Genomic DNA, 10100 nt, shown 5'->3' with positions numbered 1-10100 from the left:
AGCCTGCAGCAGGCCACCACCGATCCACGCCTCCAGCAGAGACTCCTAGACCAGTCTCTTGTGGGGTCACTGCTCCTTTCTCCTGGGTCCTGGTGTGCACAAGGTTCTGTTTGTGCCCTCCAAGAGTCTGTTTCCCCAGTTCTGTGTAAGTTCTGGCGGCTCTGTGGTGGGGTTAATGGCGACCTCCTCCAAGAGGGCTTATGCCATGCCCAAGCCTGCAGCACCCAGAGCCCCTGCCCCTGCGGCAGTCCACTGCTGACCTGCACCTCCACAGGAGACACTCAAACACAGTTCTGTCTCAGTCCCTGTGGGGTTTCTGGGTCCTGGTGCACAGAAGCTTTGTTTGAGCCCTCTGAGTGTCTCTGGCGGGAATGGGGTTTGATTCTAAATGGCAATTCACCCCTTCTACCATCTCGCTGGGGCTTTTCTGCCCTTGGATGTGGGGTATCTCCTCACAGCTGCTCCAGCACCATGCAGCCACCACTCCAGTGCCTACCATCTTAGGAGAAAGCAATCTAGAACTTTCCCAATGCAGGGGGGCCTAGGTTCAATCCCTGGTCAGGAAACTAAATCCCACTAAAGATCCTGCATGCCACAAACATTACGGAGTCTCAGTGACAAATGGAGTTGTGACCACGTCTGTTTCACAGGGGATCTAGTAGGTTCACAGAAGCATATGTGGTTATTTCTCTAGCTCACAGTCAGGACGCCTGGTGGCTCACGGGGCACAGCCTGCAGCCATCCAGGACAAAATGTGGTCCACTGGAGAAGGGAATGGCAAACCACTTCAGTACTCTTGCCTTGAGAACCCCATGAATAGTATGAAAAGGCAAAAAGATACTACACTGAAAGATGAACTCCCTAGGTCAGTGAAGTGAAGTCAAGTCACTCAGTTGTGTCCAACTCTTTGTGACCCCATGGACTGTAACCTGCCAGGCTCCTCTGTCCATGGGATTTTCCAGGCAAGAATACTGGAGTGGGTAATATGCTACTGGAGATCAGTGGAGAAATAACTTCAGAAAGAATGAAGAGACAGAGCCAAAGCAAAAACAACACCCAGTTGTGGATGCGACTGGTGATAGAAGCCAAGTCCGATGCTGTAAAGAGCAATATTGCATAGGAACCTGGAATGTTAAGTCCATGAATCAAGGCAAATTAGAAGTGGTCAAACAGGAGATGGCAAGAGTGAACGTCGACATTCTAGGAATCAGCGAACTAAAATGGACTGGAATGGGTGAATTTAATTCAGATGACCATTATCTCTACTACTGTGGGCAAGAATCCCTCAGAAGAAATGGAGTAGCCATCACAGTCAACAAAAGAGTCCAAATTGCAATACTTGGATGCAGTCTCAAAAACGACAGAATGATCTCTGCTCATTTGAGATGAGAATGGCATTTGAATTTGAATGGCAAACCATTCAATATCACAGTAATCCAAGTCTACGCCCCGACCAGTAATGCTGAAGAAGCTGAAGTTGAAGGGTTCTATGAAGACCTACAAGACCTTCTAGAACTAACACCCCCAAAAGATGGCCTTTTCATTATAGGGGACTGGAATGCAAAAGTAAGAAGTCAAGAAACACCTGGAGTAACAGGCAAATTTGGCCTTGGAGTACACAGTGAAGCAGGGCAAAGGCTAATAGAGTTTTGCCAAGAGAACGCACCGGTCATAGCAAACACTGTCTTCCAACAACAAAAGAGAAGACTCTACACATGGACATCACCAGATGGCCAACACCGAAATCAGATTGATTATATTATTTGCAGCCAAAGATGTAGAAGCTCTATACAGTCAGCAAAAACAAGACTGGGAGCAGACCACGGCTCAGATCATGAACTCCTTATTGCCAAATTCAGACTTAAATTGAAGAAAGTAGGGAAAACCACTAGACCTTTCAGGTATGACCTGAATTGTCGGGAGCTGCCTTAGGCATTACTGACAAAATGGAGGCACGGCCCCCAGCCCCCTCTCCTCATTCCTCAGGCACGGATCCCGGGATGAAGGAGTTAGGCCTTGTAATTCTGACTTGTCTTTTCCTCTCCTAGGCTGAGTTGACTGAAAACGAATATTAAGGTGCTTATTGTTCTTGAGAGGAGCATGAGAAGGCACAAAGCCTTCTGCAGCTGTGCTCAGAAAATAATTCATAAAGTTAATCATTGACATTTGTTCAAGGACTTTTACAAAAGAGTGTTCCAGGATGAGCACATTGTAGCTTGAGGCCATGAGAGGGATTGATATCTGAAGCCTATTTGTGAGAATGTTTATGGCAAAGGAGTTTACTGAATTTAGGGCTTAGAAATAATTAAAACAGTTAGAAGTTAAAGATTTAAGGAATGTTGTAAAGCTAGAATATTTTACTATAGCTTATAGAAGTTAGGAATTTTTAGAGACACTATAGCTAGAAGCCTTTTTAAGAGACAGTGAGCTCAGGATGTTAGGGGCAAACAGGATTTAGGAAGATAAGTAGTAAACTGAGGAATGTAGCATGAGTTACAATGTAATCACAAGTTAACTATAGGACACATTAGAAGAGGTAGATAATAGATGATAAGGCTGATTCTGAGATAATCACTGAAGCAGGAACTCTGAAGAGCAACAATGATTTATGGAGATAATAAATCTGGGAGAGGGGGAACTGAAAATGTCAAACCTCTGACCTAATGTTTTTGTAAAAGTATAAAAGAGAATCTTAAACTTGAAATAAATAGGCAGTCCAAGAAAAATGAGAGGCTGTCTCATTCACCGACACCGTTCACCTCTTCAGGTTGAATCCCTGGCTGCTGGAGTTGGACTCCGGCACTGAATCAAATTCCTTACGATTATACAGTGGAAGTGACAAACAGATTCAAGGGATTAGATTTGATAGATTGCCCGAAGAACTATGAATGGAGGCTCATAACATTGTACAGGAGACAGGAATCAAGACCATCCCCAAGAAAAAGAAATGCAAAAAGGCAAAATGGTTGTCTGAGGAGGCCTTACAAATAGCTGTGAAGAGAAGCGAAACGCAAAGGAGAAAAGGAAAGATATACCCATTTGAATGCAGAGTTCCAAAGAATAGCAAGGAGAGATAAGAAAGCCTTCCTCAGTGATCAGTGCAAAGAAAGAAAGGAAAACAATAGAATGGGAAAGACTAGAGATCTCTTCAAGAAAATTAGAGAAACCAAGGAAACATTTCATGCAAAGATGGGCTCAATAAAGGACAGAAACGGTATGGACCTAACAGAAGCAGAAGATACTCAGAAGAGGTGGCAACAAAACACAAAGTATACAAAAAAGATCTTCACGACCCAGATAATCACAATGGTGTGATCACTCACCTAGAGCCAGACATCCTGGAGTGCAGTCAAATGGGCCTTAGGAAGCATCACTACAAACAAAGCTAGTGGAGGTGATGGAACTCCAGTTGACCTATTTCAAATCCTAAAAGATGATGCTGTGAAAGTGTTGCACTCAATATGCCAGCAAATTTGGAAAATTCAGCAGTGCCCACAGGACTGGAAAAGGTCAGTTTTCATTCCAATCCCAAAGAAAGGCAATGCCAAAGAACGCTCAAACTATCGCACAATTGCACTCATCTCACACTCTGGTAATGTTCAAAATTCTCCAAGCCAGGCTTCAACAGTACATGAACCGTGAACTTCCAGATGTTCAAGCTGGATTTAGAAAAGGCAGAGGAACAAGAGATCAAATTGCCAACATGTGTTGGATCATGGAAAAAGCAAGAGAGTTCCAGAAAAACATCTACTTCTGCTATACTGACTGTGCCAAAGCCTTCTGCTGTGTGGATCACAATAAACTGTGGAAAATTCTTCAAGAGATAGGAATACCAGACCACCTCACCTGCCTCCTGAGAAATATGCAGGTCAGGAAGCAACAGTTAGAACTAGAGATGAAACAACAGACTGGTTCCAAATGGGAAAGGAGTACATCAAGGCTGTATATTGTCACCCTGCTTATTTATCTTATATGCAGAGTACATCATGAGAAACACTGTGTTGGATGAAGCACAAGCTAGAATCAAGACTGCTGGGAGAAATATCAATAACCTCAGATATGCAGATGACACCACTCTTGTGGCAGAAAGGGAAGAACTAAAGAGCCTCTTGAAAGTGAAAGAGGAGAGTGAAAAATTCAACATTCAGAAAACTAAGATCATGGCATCTGGACTTATCACTTCATGGCAAATAGATGGGGAAACAGAAACAGTGACAAACTTTATTTTGGGGGGCTCCAAAATCACTGCAGATGGTGAGTGCAGCCACAAAATTAAAAGATGCTTGCTCCTTGGAAGAAAAGTTAGGACCAACATATTAAAAAGCATATTAAAAAGCAGAGATATTACTTTGCCAACAAAGGTCCATCTAGTCAAAGCTATGGCTTTTCCAGTAGTTATGTATGGATGTGAGAGTTGGACTATAAAGAAAGCTGAGTACCGAAGAATTGATGCTTTTGAACTGTGGGGTTGGAGAAGGCTCTTGAGAGTCCCTTGGACTGCAAGGAGATCCAACCAGTCCATCCTAAAGAAAATCAGTCCTGAACATTCATTGGAAGGACTGATGCTGACGCTGAACTCCAGTACTTTGGCGACCTGGTGTGAAGAACTGACTCAATCTGAAAAGACCCTGATGCTGGGAAGGATTGAAGGCAGGAGGAAAAGGGGATGACAGAGGATGAGATGGTTGGATTGCATCACTGACAGAATGGACATGAGTTTGAGTAAACTCTGGGAGTTGGTGATGGACAGGGAAGCCTGGCGTGTTGCAGTCCATGGGGTCTTAGAGTTGGACACAAATGAGAGACTGAACTGAACTGAATCCCTACACAAGAGAAATAGATCTAAGTGCATTGTGATCTTTTGCTCCATCTAAATGCCTTAATAGTTAATACCCAGCTTCATGTCTTTTTAGAAATTTTTCTTCTTTTTTATAAACACTTGTGTCAAGGGCTGAGTTTCAATAGACTGCAACAAGGGAGCTGCTTGTTATGTACAGAAATACCAAAGCTTCATTTCTAATTCAAGTCTCAGCTACTCATTTGTGACGAACAACCAATAGCCAAGACTTGATTATTAATTTTACTGATTTTTCATCAAAAGGAATGGCTAAATAAATAGACATCAGAAAATAAGTGAATGGAAAGTTCCTGTTAAATCTAACTAGATGGCTCGTCTTGGGTAAGTCACAGTACTACTCTAGACCCCAGATTTTCTAAGATTAGGGCATTCAATCTCTTGATTTCTTTCTTTTATAAAGCTCTTATTGTTTTTCACTTCTTTACTGAAAGTAATTCATGATGATTGTAGCATTTAGAAAACAGGGTTAAGCAGAAAGACAATAAAAATACCCACAACCCCACCACAAAGAGATAAGACTGTTAATGTCTTGGCACATGTCCTTTCTGTTGTCTTTCAATTTAGTGACTCCATTTAGTTTTCTATCCATCCTTTAAATAACAGAAGTGGGAGCAACCAAACAGCTTTGTGATTTCAAATTTTCACTTAATGTAATGTGAACATTTTTCCTTGTTATGAACATTTTCTACAGTATCATATTAGCTGAATATTGTTATGTGGATGTACCATAAATCATTTAACTAAACCTGCCTTTCATTAGTTTTCTTTTCCAGTTTTTTGTTTCTCTAAACTTCATTGCAGTGGACATCTTTGTGGGGAAACTTTTACACACATCTATATTTCCGTATTTACTTTTCTGTACATTCAGCAGTTATTCCACGTTTGACCAACAGAGGGCATTTAGAGCTTCCATCTCAGAGAAAGGCCATAAGCCATTTCTACCAGACATAACAAAATAGTGGTTTTCTTTGGAAGGAATGATGCTAAAGCTGAAACTCCAGTACTTTGGCCACCTCACGCGAAGAGTTGACTCATTGGAAAAGACTCTGATGCTGGGAGGGATTGGGGGCAAGAGGAGAAGGGGACGACAGAGGATGAGATGGCTGGATGGCATCACTGACTCGATGGACGTTGAGTCTGGGTGAACTCCGGGAGTTGGTGATGGACAGGGAGGCCTGGCGTGCTGCGATTCATGGGGTCGCAAAGAGTCGGACATGACTGAGCGACTGATCTGATCTGATCTGATTGTGAAAAATATAATTTTGGATGTCCAGTAATAATCAGCAAATTCCAAAGGGAGAATCAGTCATTTATTTTTATATATAACCAGAATCCCTCCCTGCAAAAACAAACAAACAAAAAACCCTCAAATAGTGTGCTTTATTAAGACTTAAATCCAAAATGAATACAAATTATCTTTTTTGCCCAATTCAGAAAAGGAGAGCTCAGCTTTATGCAAAGACCTAAATTCCCCACAGAAGATAGTGATAAACAAGCAGGGAAGGGAGCTCAATGCCCAAAATATAGGTCTTGCCAGAGAAAAGCCCAGACAGCCCCAGGATCTGGAGGTCCCTAGGAAGACAAATTTGGCGGCAACACTGGAGTCCTGCCTAGACTATTACTTATCCATCACCTACCAGCCAGGTTGTGGTAGGTAATAGTATAGGTTTTGTTAGCTAGAGCCCATTGTTTTATGTACATTCTTCTTGATTTTCACCAAGATCATAAATTTACAAGGCAGCACTTCTTGGCACAATAATTATAGCCAGCAAATGACTAAGTACAAGGGGGGTATTTAAATAGTTGTCACTCAGTGCTAATGATAAGTTTCTATTCTAGTAAAAAGATGATTATTGAGAGGCAGAGTGGTGGGTAAGGTTGTAGGCTCTAGAGCCAGGTTGCCTGTACTTGCATCCTGATTTCATCACTTACTAGCTGATCTGGAAAGCTAGTACTGCCTCCTGACCCAGTTGTCTGTGAAAATGCTGCTGCTGCGGCTAAGTTGCTTCAGTCGTGTCCAACTCTGTGTGACCCCATAGACGGCAGCCCACCAGGCTCCCCCGTCCCTGGGATTCTCCAGGCAAGAACACTGGAGTGGGTTGCCATTTCTTTCTCCAATGCATGAAAGTGAAAAGTGAAAGTGAAGTCGCTCAGTCGTGTCCGACTCTTCGCGACCCCATGGACTGCAGCCTACCAGGCTCCTCCGTCCATGGGATTTTCCAGGCAAGAGTACTGGAGTGGGGTGCCATCGCCTTCTCCGTATGTTCACCTAGGGCTGAGTATTGGAGTCAGGCTGGGCTATAGTTTACAAATGTCCTTGCCTCCCATTCTAATAGGCTCTGGAAGGGTGTGTAACCTCCTCCCTACAATGCTGGTAACATAAGACTAATACAGGAAATAAGGAAAAAACAAAAACACGAATTACATTATGCTAAAGCTGATTTTATTGCTTTCTGGAGGCTGGAGTAGTAACTAGAGCAGTAACCAGCAATGGGACTTAAGACAGCTGAGCCCATAACAGAGCTGGGATTTCCCAGGGAGACAGGAGAGGGACTGGGTTTCTGGGCATCTGGAAGCAGCAGAAAATAGTGTAAGGGCCCAGGGAGGAAGTGTACTGTTCACAAGGGGTGCCAAGGCCACACTGTGGAGGCAGAACAATTCAGATGTCATGTGTGAGGCATTAGAGAATCAAAGGTTTTTGAACAAAAGAGTGACTTAAGACATAGTGCTGAACAAAGGACTGCTCTGGCAGCAGGATTCATTTTCAGTTGAAGGGGACAGGGCTAGGGGAGTGGAGCGGAAAGAAGGATTGTAGGGTCAGGATTGAAACCATGTCCGTGGCACTAGCTGAGGGGCCTCGTGTAAATGACTTGACTAGGCCAGCCTCTGTTTCTTCATCTGAAACTGATATGTTAGAGGCTTCTGGGAAGATTAATCATTTACCAAATATTTTATTAGGTTCTTACAATGTGCCAGATATTTTGCTAGGTGTCAGGGGTACAAAAATGGACACAAAAAGACACATCTCTGCCTTCTAGGATCTTACCATCTAATGTAAGAGACAATTTAAGAAGTCAAGAAACATTAAAAACTGCAAAGTGTGATAAGATGATATTGTGAATGAGGTTGGCAGAAAGGGCATCAGGGGAAGTCTCTCTGAAATTAGACTTTATGGAGACCAGACAATTGAGAAGGAAGCAAAAGAACAGGATTCTGAGACAAAAGGATGGTAGTGGGTCTCTCTGAAATAAATTACAGCAAAAACTCCACTCAGAATATCTGAAATACAGCAACTGAAGAAACTTTGGTTTATTAGATCATCATCTGATACGTCTTATTGCTTCTCTAAAATCACGGCAATGAAAACATGTAAACTAGCAAAGTGCTTCACATTTAAAGCTTTTATTTTGAAAAATAAAATACAAAAGTCATCAAGTTGTAAATGTATGTGGTAATTCAACTTCTCAGAAACAATACAATGAATTATTTAAATAATTAAGACATTTAACATTATCCACATCAAACATTTCAACAGGTACGAGTGTTCTACAAAACATTAGAACATGTACAGACAACCTAGTCCAAGATGAAACTGCCCAATTTTGCTTACAGGATCCCATTTTTAAACCTTCCCCTTGAAAACAAAGTTTGGACTCTGGTAAGAAAAGATGAGGGCCAGAGCAGTTTTAACAGAAAGCACACATCCCAGCTGGGTTCCTTCTCTGCAGGGCTGTGCATGTAATTAGGATCGAGAGCGCTGTACATGGGAAGTAGGTCACTCAGGAGGGTCCTAACGTGTGCTGACATCCCACCCTCTCGGGGGAAGGAGACCGGCAAATAAGCAGGAGATGTAGGCATGCTACATACACTCCACTCATCTCAGCAGGGGACAGCCAGTCCTAGAAACTTCTCTGTGGCCAAAAAGGCAGCAGTCTTCCCTAGGGCAGACAAACAGAATGCATTAGAGGTGTGTACTCTAATCTCACTTTGTTCTTCCCTGCACGACACCACTTCCTTTCCAGCTGTGAGCCCAGCACAGCAGGGGAGACAAGCAGGGGGATGGACCACTGAGAACAGCTGCTTTAGAAGGACTACTGGAGAGGCGCACTCTCCCTCAGTTTGGGATGCTTTTAGCTGCCTGCCAGGAGCTTTGATATGCAAAACAAAAGGATGGAAGCCAAAGCAAGGGCTGCTCCTGCCCACTTCCAAATGACTGAAACTGTCGTCTGCAACTGAAGCAACTCTGGCAGCATTTGACAGGGATGTCAAATGTCCAGGGGTCGAATGCTGACTGTTTAATATCAAAAGGTGGATACTGAGGTTCTTTAAAGCAAACTTTAGGAGATACACTGACTGCTGTTCATACACCAAAGGGATCCCAAAGACAAGATGAAAGACTATGATTTGTCTTGAGATACCTTGGTGTCTTCCTAGCTTCTCCTGAGTTCTTCTCTCATTGCATGAGGGCCACTACAGGCCTCGACAAGCAAACAGGATGTATTGCTGCTGTAGTGGTAACTCAAAGCTGGAGTCATCTGACCTGTAAAACAGCTGGTAGATAATGCATCCCTGTATGAATGTTTCCAGGAAGGAATTCATCTATACTTTTTTTTTTTTTTTTTGGCTGCACTGCGTCTTAGTTGTCGCATGTGGGATCTTTAGTTGTAGCATTTGAACTTTCGAACTCAGTGGCGGCATGTGGGATCTAGTTCCCTGACCAGGGATTGAACCTGGGCCCCCTGTGTTGGGAGCATGGAGTCTTAGCCACTGGACCACCAGAGAAGTCTCTCATCTATACTTTTGAAAATATTTTGAATAAATAAAATTACAGAAGACCTGATAAATGCTGTTATACCTGTATGCCCACTGAGTTTAAGTCTATACATTTTGCTCCTCAGCAAAAGACAATCATATATCCTAAAACCTATGAATAGTATAAATTCACTATCATTGGTAATTTTGACATGGTATAGCAGTATTCACTTTTTTCTATCTGTAATCTATTAATACACAGCACATCATAAAAGTTTCTTATTCAGACTGAATTTTCAATCTCAGTTTTCTCATCAGTAGAACATAAAAAATACCACCTACTTGCCAGACTTGAATGAAATCATTCATATATATGTGTGTGCATATATATATATATGAATAATTCATAGATCTTAAAGATATCATTTATCATATATTATTTATATACTATATATATGTGATGCTTGGTATTTCATGCCTGGTATGGAGC

The 10100-nt window shown here is 42.4% G+C and overlaps 1 protein-coding gene across 1 annotated transcript in view; it reads right to left on the bottom strand.

Annotated features, from left to right (window-relative positions):
• Positions 1–8244: 8244 nt before the first annotated feature.
• TPST1 (tyrosylprotein sulfotransferase 1) overlaps positions 8245–10100 on the bottom strand; it is a 107367-nt gene continuing 105511 nt past the window's right edge. The window contains exon 6 of the mRNA XM_010837399.1: positions 8245–8796. The gene's annotated coding sequence lies outside the window, so the exon portion shown is untranslated. The remainder of the gene's footprint in view (positions 8797–10100) is intronic.

The sequence above is a fragment of the Bison bison genome, unplaced genomic scaffold (genome assembly GCF_000754665.1).
Source record: "Bison bison bison isolate TAMUID 2011002044 unplaced genomic scaffold, Bison_UMD1.0 scf7180017864072, whole genome shotgun sequence".
Classification (NCBI taxonomy): Eukaryota; Metazoa; Chordata; class Mammalia; order Artiodactyla; family Bovidae; genus Bison; species Bison bison.
This window is presented reverse-complemented; position numbering and strand designations above follow the sequence as displayed.